Source organism: Mustela nigripes, chromosome 4, assembly GCF_022355385.1.
Source record: "Mustela nigripes isolate SB6536 chromosome 4, MUSNIG.SB6536, whole genome shotgun sequence".
NCBI lineage: Eukaryota > Metazoa > Chordata > Mammalia > Carnivora > Mustelidae > Mustela > Mustela nigripes.
Genome location: NC_081560.1, coordinates 175,934,358 through 175,948,813, shown reverse-complemented (window position 1 = coordinate 175,948,813; position 14,456 = coordinate 175,934,358).

Here is a 14,456-nt window from a genome sequence, read left to right as displayed (position 1 = left end):
CCCTTGCTTGCTTTCTTTTTAAGATTTTATTTGAGAGAGAGAGTGAGAAAGAACACGAGAGGGGAGAGGGTCAGAGGGAGAAGCGGAATCCCTACTGAGCAGGGAGCCTGATGAGGGACTCAATCCCAGGACCCTGGGATCATGACCTGAGCTTAACCCTCTGAACCACCCAGGCACCCTGAAGAGTTACTTTCTTAACCAAAACTAAGCTGCCACCACCCACCTGACAAAGCAGGGGGAGAATCAGAGAATCCTGTGGGGTGGTGGGAAGTGGTGCTCCCACTTCTGTGTCCATTAAAGGGCACTTGGTGTCGTGTATGGGAGACTATCTGGAGCACTGAATGCGGGGAGACGAGAGGGGGAGCTTGGGAGGACGGGGCAGGGGTTCCTAAAGCCCTGTACAGCCACCGTCCAAGTCCACAGCCGGGGCAAGTTATTTGACCTCACTAAGCCTTAGTTTCTTCATCCGTGAAATGGGATAACATTCATCTCACAGGGCTCTCTCGGATCAAGTGACATCGTTTGTGAGGGCAGTTAGTGTTGTGCTAAATAAAAACACTAAAGAAAGATGAGCGATGCTTTTTAAAGCATGCTCTCGTATTTGTGCATCATTCCTGAAGTATTCCTCTTTTCCTAATTTCCATTCTCGAACAGGTCCAAAACACAAGGAGCATAACTTGTTATTAATGTGATGTCGTGTCATGTGGGTCAGAACTGCTTCTGTTAAGGGCAAACCCCCCTCCGTTTCCTAATGATTTGCTGTTGGTTCTGGATCCCTCTTCCCCAGCTCAGATGGAGTCATGAATTCCGATGTAATTAACGTCTGCTGTCACTTGCTCCCCTGATTGTTTACGGTTTTCTTTTGTCTAATGACTACATGTCTGGGACTCCTATTTTTAACAAACATCTAAAACCTGTCAGATAACAGCTCCTAAGTTACCATTGTTCATTAGAAATAGGATTCTGAACAGGTAGGTATTAAAAACAGAAGGGAGATGGACTTATTAGGGAAGGTCACCTTAATATAAGATTATTTTGACATGGCTGGAAAACAGTATAACAGAGAGGAACAGAAAATGCCCGGTCAACACCAGCGCTCTCGGTCAAGGGAACTAAGAGCCATAAGTTATGCAACGGACAGACACAGCAGTGGTGGGTGCCAAGAATCTGCTTCAATCTGCCTGCACCCTGTTCTGAAACTGAGTGACCTTCTTGGAAGTGGGTGAATTTACCCTGGTATTTCTGGCAGCAGTTCCGGTTCTCAGGCTCTTTATTCTACCAGTGGCACTTCTAAAGTAAGAAATATGTTGTCTGCCTGATACCAAGTCCTTGGTGCCAAACACATTCTTTTAATGATGTAGGGGAAAGTCCTCCATAAATTGGACAATAAACAAACTATAAGGAAGAGAATATAACTTTTTCCTTGTTCTTCATGGGCAGCTCACCTGGTTCAGAGCTGATGCACCAGCTTTTCCTAGAATGAGGAAGGATATATACATGTATATACACATGTAGAAAGAAGATACACACACACACACACGCATGGACATGTGCATAGATAGACACATCATGTTCATACTTGCATTATATTTAATAATTCTGGAACCTATATTTTTCTACCTGCTCCTATATAATGTCTGCATTGGCTATAAAGGAGAAACATTTATCGGTCATGATATAAGAAATATTGTCATTTGGAAAACAATCTAAGGAAACCAGAAATGACTGTTTCCTTCCCCAACATTTGTCTCCTCCCCATCATGATTCTTTTGCTTGTTTTGTTGTGTTTTTGTTGGTGCTATGAGAGTGTTTTCACTTTTAACACCTCCTTGGAGGCAGGTCAACAATCCCCACATCTCTCTGCCTGACCCAATGCTGAGCCATGAGTCTGTTCTCTTAACTGCTTGGTGGCTATCTCTCCCTGGGTATCTACATCAAACTCAAGAACCTCAAACCACACATCTAACTCTCTTTACCCGAACTTCCTCCCCTGTCCAGAAAGCCTGGAAATAGGCTTTTCTTCCTTTCTGCAGTTATGGCCTTGTCTCATCACTGACGCTTTCTGAACTCATGTCCCTTCCTCTAGTTCTTTCTCCACCAGTTCAGTCTTCTGTGTTCTGGTGGACTACATGTAATAGAACTCAAGTCTGAGTTGTTCTTTTACTTGAAACCTTCAGTGACTCTCTCTACTCTTCAGAATGAAGTTCAGAATTCTTGGTAAGATGTATTAGCCTCTGCCTGTGTGCCATGGATCCTTTCCCATGTGCTAGCCTTGGTGGCCTTATGCCCCAGCCATGGAAAGTTTCCTGCCATCTCTGGCCTCCAGCTTATTCTTCCTTGCCTCCATGCCTTTGGAAAGTTCTCTCCACTGCTTGGAATGTCCTTTTCATCTTGGCAAAATCCACTCATCAGCCAAGTTCCAGCTAACTTAAAACCTTGTGGCGATGGTTTCTTTGACCGTCTCTGCCCATTTGGGGATCTATTTCCTCTTGGGGAGGGTGGGGGTCTCATGGTAAACCCTGCATAATTCAGTTGGAGACTAACATTGTCCATTTCTTCCACCAGGGGCCAGGATTGGCAACTGTGTGTTTTTATTACCTACGATAGTACCCATCTTCTAGTTGGAGTTCATGTTTCTGGATAGAAAAACAAGTTAATATAATTAACTCTTTTAAAATTGAGTTTTCCTTCAAGGAGAACTTGAACTTTCAGGAACATATCCATGGTTAAATGTAAGGTAGTTACAATTAATTAGAGCTAGGAAAGGATCTTCACTGCTACCTGTTCAACCAGTAGTCTTTTTACAAATTCAGTATTGTGGTTAAGATACTCACTGTGCAGGGGGCAGCTGGCTGGCTCAGTGGGTTAAGCCTCTGCCTTCGGCTCGGGTCATGATCTCAGGGTCCTGGGATCGAGCCCCGCATCAGGCTCTCTGCTCAGCAGGGAGCCTGCTTCCCCCTCTCTCTCTTTCTGCCTCTCTATCTACTTGGAATCTCTGTCTGTCAAATAAATAAATAAAATCTTAAAAAAAAAAAGAAAAGATACTCACTGGAGTGGGAGGGGTACCCACTCTATGCCATGCCAGTCCCAGTCCCTGGTTCAGGAGCCTTTTTTCCTGATGCCTTCATTGGAAGTGCCTAGAATAGGAATTATTCATAATACTCTCATGTTAAGATTTAGCCTGCCATATGAATGTGGGTAATTCTACAGGTCAGACAAACTGCTAGTTTATATAAATAAATACTGAAACAAAAACAGTTGTACTTGACCCCTAGGCAATAAATCAGGTTCAAATGGAGCCATTCAAAATGTCAACAGCTCTGCCCAGGAGAGGTAATGGAAATCACCTTAGAAAGGAGAAGAAACAAGCAGTAAAAGTGAATTTAGGCTTGACTAAGTTCAGGTCATCAAACCAAACTCTGGGTTGCCTGAAAAATCTAAAAATCTGTCTTTTAGCCCCAAAATCTGTTTGTGGGTCCCTCGGGACCAGTCTGTCCTTTGAGATTCCATATTTTTCTTCTGAGCAGGTCACGCTCAGGAGTCCACAGGAAAGGCTCTCTCAGTATCCTGAGAACCACTCCCAGGTCCTCCTAGAAGATAAGGGGTGAGTGAAAACAAAACAAAGGAGCTTCATCTTTGTTCAACCCTAGAAACAAAATTGAATTAGAATCTGGGCCTATGGATTTACTCATTTTTAACATGGGCTGATATGTATTGAGTGCCAAGTGTGGTCATCCTCATTTAACAGACGAGGAAGCGAGGTTTGAAGAGGTAAATCACTGGCCTCCCGTCACAGATCAAGTGACAGCAAACTTAGGACCTCAGTCTCTTGCCCTGGTAACCACTCAACTCTGCTGCTGCTTTGTTCTGAGTGGTGAAAAGATTTGGGAGTTTTACTGGGGCTGGATTAATTAGGATGAGTGGTACCCTATCCAGTCATGGCTGGCAGGAAGGAGTCTGGAATGCAATGTGGAAGACTTGGTTGGTTCTGGTTCTGGCTGAGATTCACTATCTAGAACTGAGTTTTTAGTGGGAATGATGGTGAGCATCTAGGAGAAAATCAAAACACTGGGTGGGCTTATGCTTGACGAATGACCATCGTAGCTTCGAGTCAGCTATGACTCTGACATCAAACATAACAGAATTCTTAGAACCTGGAACTGAGACCAGCCATGTCCATGTGACTTAGCTGTTTGTTCCAGGAAGTCTTCCGTCAGGAATGGTAAGATTGTAAACCAATAAATAACTGCACAGTTTGCTTCCAAATCCCACAGATCAGTTTACCAGAGGCAACAGGCAAACAGCTTGCTATTCAAACAGCAGTTTACTTGTTAAGACTTGTTTCAGTCCCCTTGCTCTGCTGTGCCCATCAACCGTACACGCGGTACTATAACTCTGCCCAGCTCAGTCAGCCCCACCTTCAAAGACCTGCTGGAGATCACTGGAACCAGATCCTAAAACCCTATAAATATCCATCTTCACTTCCCCTTTTGAGACGCTGCTAAGATTTGTCAAGATGGTGTTCTCCCTGACCGCAGTACATTCTAATAAATGTGGCTTTGCTGTGTCAACAAATGCTCTGGGGACTTTCAGGGAAGTACAGTACCAAGTACTTTCAATCTCATTTTATGGATGTGGAGCCTGAGGTTCAGAGACACTAAGTAAGTGCATTTAAATCACACAGCTAATACATCTACAGAATCAGATTCAAATCTCGATGTCTGCTTTCCAAGGCCAGGTTACCATGGAAGCCTCAACTTCCTTATCTGTGAAATGAGGGAATCGCATTTGCTCGTGAAGATTAAGATTCTTTGTTACTTGCTCTCAACTTTGATAAAAATAAATTTAACTATTTTTAAAGATTTTATTTATTTATTTGACAGAGAGAAATTACAAGTACACTGAGAGGCAGGCAGAGAGAGAGAGAAGGAAGCAGGCTCCCTGCCGAGCAGAGAGCCCGATGTGGGACTCGATCCCAGGACCCTGAGATCATGACCTGAGCCGAAGGCAGCGGCTTAACCCACTGAGCCACCCAGGCGCCCCTTAACTATTTTTAAAGCCAGAATAAATTTCCTTCCCTTCTCATTCTCTTTTGTTAGACTATTTCCCCAATGTTTGTTTTACATGGTTTTGTCTAACTAAATAAATTGCAAACCTAGTAGAAAAGGACCCCATCAAATTATTACTATGGTAAAAGACACATAACCTTACATTCACCATTTTAGCCATTCTCAGATGCTCAAATCAGTGGCATATAATACATTTAAAAAGGCTGTGTACGGGGGATATCTGGCTGGCTCAGCTGGTAGAGTGTGTAACTCCTGATCTCAGAGTTATGAGTCTGAGTTCCATGTTGGTTGTGGGGATGACTTGAAAAAAATTACAAAACATGGGACTCCGGGGTGGCTCAGTCAGTTGAGTGCCCCACTCTTGGTTCAGGCTCAGGTTCAGATCTCAGGGTCAAGAGATCCACCGTGGATCTCAGTGGAGATTCTGCTTGGGATTCACCTTCCTTTGCTCCTCCCTCCCCTGCTCTCTCTCTCTCAAGTTAATCAATAAATCTTTAAAAATATTACAAATCACTGCTGAGAGAAATTAAATTAGAGGAAAAAGGTTGTGCAACCATTTCTTTTCTCCAGCGTCAGAATAGTTTCATCACCCTAAAAGGAGAACCCCCCGCTACCCATGAAGGATTCTCCATTCCCCCCTCCTCCCAGCCTCTGGCAGCTACTACTTCTGTTCTGTCTCTGTGGATTTACCTACTCTGGATATTTTGTATGAATGGAAACAAGCAATATGTGGCTTTTGTGTCTGTTTTTGTTCACTTAGCATCATGTTTTCGAGCTCCTATCATGTTTCGTGTATTTTAACAGCCATGGCATATTTTTGACATGGAAGAGCCACAAAGGAACGGTGACATTAATTTTGATTTGAGAGTTTTTGCCCTACTGGGAGTGGAGAAGTGGTCCTTGAGGTTAGCGATGTGAAGGAAAATGCTCCACATCCTGTGGCCACTTGACCTAAGGAGAGCGCTCTGTCATTCTCCCCAAGCTCAGGGCCAAGCCTGATAAGGAGAATACGTGCAGGAAGGGTGAGGAACCAGTCACCTGGCCTTCTGTTGCCTTTGTTGACCTACCTGGTCTTTTCCCTGCATCGTCTTTCTATGCTCATGAAGACAGTGTGTTGAGCTGCTGGACGGAGCCTAGCAACAGGGTGAGATTTCAGCTGGGATCCAGCTTGCCCTTAGGACAGTTCATATTTAATTTCACCAGACTAAATGGAGAGAGGCTGTAGGGAAGTTTTTCTGCACACACCTGGCAGGAACCATTGCTCGCTTAACTTCCCGTGAAAAAGGAAGTTAGCCTTTGCAGTGGGATCGCGAGGCTAGTTCATGCGTGCCTTCTGCAGGTGTGCCAAGGTGCTGGTGTTAGGGAGTGAGGCTCTTTGAGACCCTTAGATTGAAAAGGATGTTTTTCGTGAACTGTTCAGATAAGTGTGTGGAAGGAAGTGTATATGGCAGCACACCCCGAGTTCTCTTCTATCAGACTTCTAAAATCATCAGAAAGGAGAAATGGCGTGACTGCTACTGACAAATCTAAATCATGATTTGAAGCCAGACTAATATAAATCTTTTCTCCAGGGACAGCGCAACACTTAGAAAATTTACTTCATCATTTCCTTTCCCAGTTAATGTCACATTGAAAATTGATGCCTGATGCATGCACTAGTAGAAAATTTTATGTTTTTCCGTAGAGGACCTCTTTTTCTGTTTTTCTCCCGTCTGAATTATGGGTGATAAGGATGTAAAAATACACAAAGGAAAGCTAAAAATGCCATTATGTTTTTTCAACATTTAAGATAAAGAGAAAGGGTCACAATGAGTTCAAAAGTTTTAATCTTATAAATATTGTATCGAGAGTCATAAGTTGAGATAGATGTCACAGAAGCCACCAAAACATATGACCACAGTCAGTTTATGAGGGAACGAAGCCCTCCAGGGTACTGATTGCTGTGAAATGATAAAACATTAGCTTTCTTTTTAAATATGGTTTGCATCTAAGGCAGAAATGCTTAACCTTGGTCAGGAGACCAAGGTCAGGAGACCTTGACAATGACTGTGACATTTTTCACTTTTTATGTATGTGCATCTTTCTGGGTAAAAATCACAACTTTTTTTTTCTTTTCTCTTTATAATCTCAGAGGGGCTCAAGGATAAGAAGCTTCTTTGTTCTAACAGGTAGTTGGACTACAGTGATTTAAAGGTCTCTTCCAATTCTGAGATTTTTTGGGAATCAAGAACACTATCTTTCTTTTTTTTTTTTTTTAAGATTTTATTTATTTATTTGACAGAGATCACAAATAGGCAGAGAGGCAGGCAGAGAGAGGTGGGGGAAGCAGGCTCCCTGCTGAGCAGAGAGTCCAATGTGGGACTCGATCCCAGGACCCTGAGATCATGACCTGAGCGGAAGGCAGAGGCTCAACCCACTGAGCCAACCAGGCGCCCGATCAAGAACACTTTCTTAGCAGGTAGATGTAGACATGTAGATAAGCAGACAAGCACAAGATTGGCTATATATATAGTTATTATTTCCAAAAAATTTGCCAATAGCTGCCAAGAAACTGCCCATCAATCACCATCATGCCTTTGGCCATTTTTTTTTTTTTTTAAGTAGTTTCCATGCTGAATGTGGGGCCAAACTTGTGATCTTGAGATCAAAAGTCACATGCCCTCCTGACTAACCGGGCCAGGTGCCCCTGCCCTTGACCATTCTTAATATCTGCTAATAGGATGCAGCCTTAGTTATTTAAAATCTCTCTGCAGGAGTCAGGACTCTTGATTTCAGCTCAGGTCAGGATCTCAGAGTCCTGAGATGGAGCCCTGAGTCAGGCTCTGCTCTCAGTGGGGGGTCAGCTTTTCTCTCCCCCTCCCACTTGTGGGCCCACATGTGCTATTTCTCTAAAATGAATGAATGAATAAATAATTAAAATATTTAAAATCTCCCCGAAATTGCCACTGTCTCAGTAACTGTGTTTCTTACCCCTTTTGCAAGTATTTATTGAATACTCTTACTCATAAATTAATCAATTTGTCATATTTAGTAGGTTTTAATATGTTTCACTGCCTTCCCTGAAAATTAGATGCCATTTTACAAGGGAACATTCCATATTACAGGTCCATAGTTTCTCATTCTCAATTCCATGATCCAGAAAGCTCTGAGGATAGTTTTTCCATAAATCATTTGAGAGTAAATGTGACCTGACTTGGACTCCTTTGGCAGCAAAACCTGACCTGAACTAGCGAGAGGCTATTTATAGTCATTATTTGCCCACTTAGTATGAATGATCAAACATTTCACTGCAGAAACATTAGTGTTTGATTTAAAAATTCTGACCTGGACCCTGTTTAGGGTATTGTGTAATATACAGTGTATGCATATGCACCATACTCTCTTCCTAAAACAAAAAATGCTCAAGAGTTGCAAAGCACCTCGGGCCCCACAGTGCCTCCAATAAGTGTTTGTGGACTTATCCCATATATTTTGCCTAATCTCTTTCTTTAGAGCAAGATACATAGATACGTATCTATCTATATCTCTGTATCATTGAGTGAAATGGAAACAATGCTATTTCTTTTCGCAAGACTAGTAGAATCAAACACCTGGGTTCTCATAATGGAGAAACAGAAACAAGAGCTTTTCTAGTGGGGAATATGCCTCCATCTCAGTGCTTTAGGGGAGCCATCAAAATGTCCTCCCCACTCGCACCTTCCACGAATTCAGGAATAATGGGTGAGAGTAGAGGTAGACTGTCTTTGTAAAAAGACAGGTAGATCAGTAAGACTTGACAGTGACTTGCTTAAGTATCTTAACTTCTATGAAGGAAGAATGTATCCGTTGGAAGGTGGGGACCTTGGTGATAGGAAAACGGTGAGACAGAGTCACATGTAGGCAGGTGTCCATCCAAGCCCAGCTGAGGAAAGAAACAAGAGTAGATCTTAAAGCCAGCAGATTTCCAATATTCCAGCCCACCACAGAAATGGATGCATTGGTAAATTTTAGCCTAATGGCCTTAATATTAAGTTTTGCAACCAGCTTCCCTTGTTCTGACCCTCTGCTCACTAAGCAACCTTTTGATTATAATTATCTTCCCTGGGCATAATGAGAAAAGATTTCATCATACTCAGGGAGGTATAGGAGGCCTTGTGACAGTTGCATTGTAAATTATTAAACTGGCTTTCGGATTTTATATATCCATCTCAGGAGCTGATCTAGAGAAATGCATTCTTACCAAATAAGTTGCAGAGTGTTTAGGCCAAGGGTCTGTAAATGCCTTTCGTGGGGGTCGTCCTCTCTGCATTGCTGTCCACTTCCCCAGTCTTCCCCAGTCCAAACCTCAGCACTGAGTTTCACACAAGCAATCATCCTGGTATGGTAATGCAAATACAATGCTATTTAAATGAACTCTGCAATATTCAGTACATATATACATCAAGAACACCAGTTAAAGTCCCAATGCTTTGTCAAAAGGCAAGAATCCATATAATTTCCCTTAAATAGCTAACGGTTTGACAGGAGCTCTATTTCTTGTGTTAAGAATGGGAAGACAATGATTGTGAATCCCTTTCATGTGGAAAAGCCCTGAGAGGGAGATGCAGACTTGGAGAGGGCCATTCTGTTTGTTTGCTCCAAATATCCTTTCTTATGGATAGAAGGTGATTTCTTACAGGATAGATATGCAAATGTAAAATTAAAACAAATCTGTGTGTTGGTGAAGTGGCATCTGATTGGTTCTCTTAGCTCTGTTGGCTGTTGGGGTCCAGGGAGACCCCAGAGGCTAGGGAGAGGGGCTTTTTCTCTTGGAGTCCAGCAAGAAAAAGGGTTATAGACCTCTCAGTTAGAAAGGAGAAAATCCCATTTCGGATAGAATACAATACCCGACAAGTAAATCAACAATTTTACACGTTGACAACCGAACTTAGAGTCTAGACCCTGTCGTTCCGAGTCAACAGTTGTAGTGAAATGCCTATTTTTAAAGAATAGTAATATACAGTACACCACCTTCATGCTCATTGAATTTATGATGTCAAGGTCCATCATTCCAACAGTCTATGTGCCATTTCTAGAAATAAAGTCATTTCTTGGAAGTATTGGGGAAGAACCCCGTTGTTTCCTGTGATGCCTGGCAGAGTCGGCTTCATAGGCACACCAGCTGGAGGTTTGCACCTTTCTTAGCGATATTATTCTTTATGTCTGTAAGAAAAATCTGAATGTACAAAGGAAATAGAGGGTCATGTCAGATCTTCTTGCGGTGCACAGTGCTTTTCTCTCTAAGAAAAAAAAACTATTTCAGGGTTGATCACAGAATCAACCACACATAATACTTTCCCTCTGTTCCTCCGGTGCTCTCGTGTGCACGTGCACACTCTCTCAAATAAATAAATAAATAAACAAATAAATAAATAATTTTTAAAAAATAGAAAAATGTGGCTACTAGAAGACATAAAATTAAACATAGAGCTTGCATTGTATTTCTGTTGGATAGTGCCGGTTTAGAGCCTGGACTCTAGGCCCATGTGACTGGCACTCAGCCACGCCTGCCTCGAGGGCCTTTGTCATTTGCCACATGTGGAGGTCCAATCCCCCCAGCCAGAGTGAGTGCCTTGGGGACAGGCTCAGAGTCTTAGGCTGCTTGCTTCCCATACAGCACACTCACTCAGTGCATAGTACCCTTAATCTTTTTTTTTTTTTTTTTTTAAGATTTTATTTATTCATTTGAGAGAGACACAAAGACAGACAGAGCCCAGCAGGGGGAGAGGCAGAGGGAGAGAGAGAAGCAGACTCCCTGCCAAGCGGAGAGCCCAACATGGGGCTCGATCCCAGGACCTGGAGATCATGACCGGAGCCAAAGGCAGATGCTCAAACCATCTGAGTCCCCCAAGCGCCCCGCGCTCAATCTTTTAAGAACAGTCGAGAGCGTCTGAATCATCATATCTCACATCTGGAAGACTGATGACAGAAATCCTCTCAATAGCTCTGGTGTGTCCTGAGTACAACTAATGTAAAGAAACTTATTTAGCCATTTAGGTATATTCCTACTCAAAAGATTCCAAGAGAGCTGTAAACATTTGCCTTTTGGGGAGGGAGTTTTCCCGATTGCCTGTTTGAAGAAAAATTTATATTGCCTGTTTTGTCCTGTGTTCACAAAGATGCTTTATGCATGGACTGTAAGGACTTACTAATTTTCCTTCTACACTTTGTCGCTTTGTACAGTATTTTTTCAGATCTTCAGAATTTTGTGGCTCTGGTGACATTGAAAAAAAAAATTAGCTGTATGATTCTAGGAAGGACAGTACACTGATGTCCCCAGCCAGGAGCCACAAATAACACTTTACTGTGCTGTATTTCATTCTAGCCTCAAGCGAGGAGGAATCCCAGAGCTGAGATGAGTCCCATTTGAACAACAGGAAGAATGAAAGAATTTGAAGTTTGTAAGAGGGCATGGAAATAGTGCATAGAAAGCTGAGGAAGGGGGTCACTATTTTTCATATTTATCATCAGAAAGCTTTTTATACAGAAAATAGTGGATGCATCATCATCCTTTGTGAAATTCCATGGGGATAGGTCGGGAGTCAACACAGCAGGAGGGATTTGTGTTAGCTACAAAGGAAATATTTGCTGATAGGACAGGCTATAAAATGGTGGGGCAAATCTTTAAATCTTAAGCTGAATTCCATCAATTTCAGTGGTCTGCTCTTTGATGGAGGTGTAGTGATACTGTTTACTAGATATATCAAAGTCCTTCCTACATCAGAGAGTCTGGAATTTTTCTTAGTGGCTCAGTTTTTCTTAAGTATGCCTATTTTAAGAAAAAAAAATTATTTCAGGGTTGATCACAGAATCCTTTAAGCACAAGGAATTCTGTAAGAGGACTGTCTTACTAAAATGTTACCTTTAATGGCTTTAGAAAAATCCCTGGAGTGCAGAAAATGTCATTGGAACATCTATTAATGTTTACTCTTTAGAAGCGTTTTTAACAAGGACATCAAGATTGCAGGTGAATTCCTCCAGTTAATGTAACAGATATGTTAAGTCCGTAAAGTTCCCGTAGGTCTGTCACTGTTTATGAAGTTGGGAACAAAGAAACCCAATATTCTGTGAGCCACAAAAGAGATAAACAAAAAGACAAACTCCCCTTACTCTCAGCACTTTTCATCTCTGCATTGCTATGCCCAGAAAAAGAGAACAATCCAGAGTTGCTTTTAGCATTTACAACTCAATACAATACAAAATTGTGGAGGTGAACAACTTTTCAAATTGACTTACTTTTTTCTTCAAAGTGGCTGTGAGTGAAAAATCATTAAACAACCATTTTTGCTTTGCACATGGCAAACAGGTTTTTTTTTAAGCTGGTGTTTGGTGAGGTTATTTTATTCAGCTGCTGTTTCTGGGTTTCTGTAGAACTTTAAATGTGATAAAAAGGGAAGGACCGTTTGTTTGGATGCATGGGGTACTGTATATTTATTTTGCTCTTCTTAGCCGTTCCTTTCACTTAAAAAGAAAAAAACAAACAAACCACCAACAACCAGGGATTTTTGTGGGTGGAGTTGCAAGGAAAGGGAAAAGAAAGTTAGGAGGAAGTATTTGAAATGATAGACTTTGCAAAGCAATAAACTCCTATCTCAAAGGGTTTCACAAACAAAGGCTACTGATCTGGCTTTGTGGGAAGTGAACTTGAGTGGCAGGAAAACCAACCCACTTTCCCAAGGTCATTGGCCACAGTGGCCAGCCAGAGCAGCCAAAATCTTTGGGCCATCTATTTGAACAAGTTTTTGCTCTCCAAGAATAGAAATTTACTCATGCTAGCCTAACAAGGACTAGGAAAACTGATTTACACATAGTTAAAGGTAGAACTAATGTTATCCTTTGCAGTCAGGAGACTGAAAGACTGACAAGGTCCTGTGGTTAGAAACTGAAAAATAGGGGCGTGTGGGTGGCTTAGTTGTTAAGCGTCTGCCTTTGGCTCAGGTCACGATCCCAGGATTCTGGGATCAAGCCTCACATTGGGCTCCCTGCTGGATAGGAGGGCCGCTTCTCCCTCTCCCACTCCCCCTGCTTGGGTTCCCTCTCTCACTGTGTCTCTCTCTGTCAAATAAATAAAAAAAATCTTAAAAAGATAAAGTGAAAAATAAAGAAAAACAGAAAAACAAAGCCTAAGAAAGCCCCATACCTTACACTCAATGTGAAGACCTTTTATAGGAAATGTGCAAACAATAGTTAAAATGTTTTTTTCCCCACTCGTAATTATGAGCAATACTGAAATTCTCGGGAAGAAATCCAAACTTAAGACATTTAAAATGAATCAAAGGTAAGTTTTGTGGCATAAATTGGAAGAAAATTATAGCATGATCTTGCTAATACTAATTAATAGCTATGAGCAAGGGAATGTGGAGAGAGAAGAAAGAATTGTAATCAGTGTATTGAGATATATTGAAAACCAGAGCTGTAAGAAACTATTTATGAGAAATGAATACTTCCATGAAGACAATTTATCTAGAACTAGATGTTCTAGATATTTCAGGTTCATTCGAGAAGAACTGAAGAACTGCCCAAGAGAAGGACTAGTGAGTGTGCTGGGTCCCACATAAGAACTGGCTTCAGGTACAGAAGGTCGATGGATGTTGAGTGATCTTTGCGGGACATGCAAGTGAAGGCAAAGGTGTATAGGGTGTAGACGGTTATTTCCAATGCTGTCTTGGGCTCCGCTGGCATTACTGTAAAGGTCACGCTCTAACTATGACGTGATCGGGTAAACTTCTCTTTGGGGCTGCTGCTTCTCCAGTCTGTCTTTAGAGCAATTGGACTTGGAAGCCTATTCACTCCTCCATCAAATGACCAAATTTTTTTGATTCAGAATCTCTTCTCTTTCTCCTCCCACAAAAGGGTAAAAAGACTCTGCTGAAGGTAAATTAATCCACAAAGTATCTATTTATAGTATTGTCACCTCTTTGATTACCTTCTAAGGGTTATTTAATAGAGACTCTCCAAATGAAAGCAAGGTGAAAGCAGAGATTTCAGGAGAGGTGTATTTCTCAGAAAGAAGTCTAGTGGAGTTTGCTTAAAATCCTTGCAATGTAGCAGTGAAGTTTGGGACACACTGAATTACAAATTCTGAGATTCCGGAGCAAGATTTTGTTGGAAATTTAAATAATATAGAGGGTATGTGTGAAGGGGAAGAAAGAGAAATTAATTTAATCCCATTTGCTGATGTGACTGTAGCACAACTATTTTTAGGTATAATCCAAACAGTGCATATCTTCTCCATTTTGATTAGTAGGAAATTGGCAGGGATTCAAAAGAATTAGTATTTCTCAGCACAATATGCCAGAAACATACAAAATAAAACTAAATTATCTGTGCCAATGTGCTTAATTTGAATTACTGCTAAGGTTTGTTTTT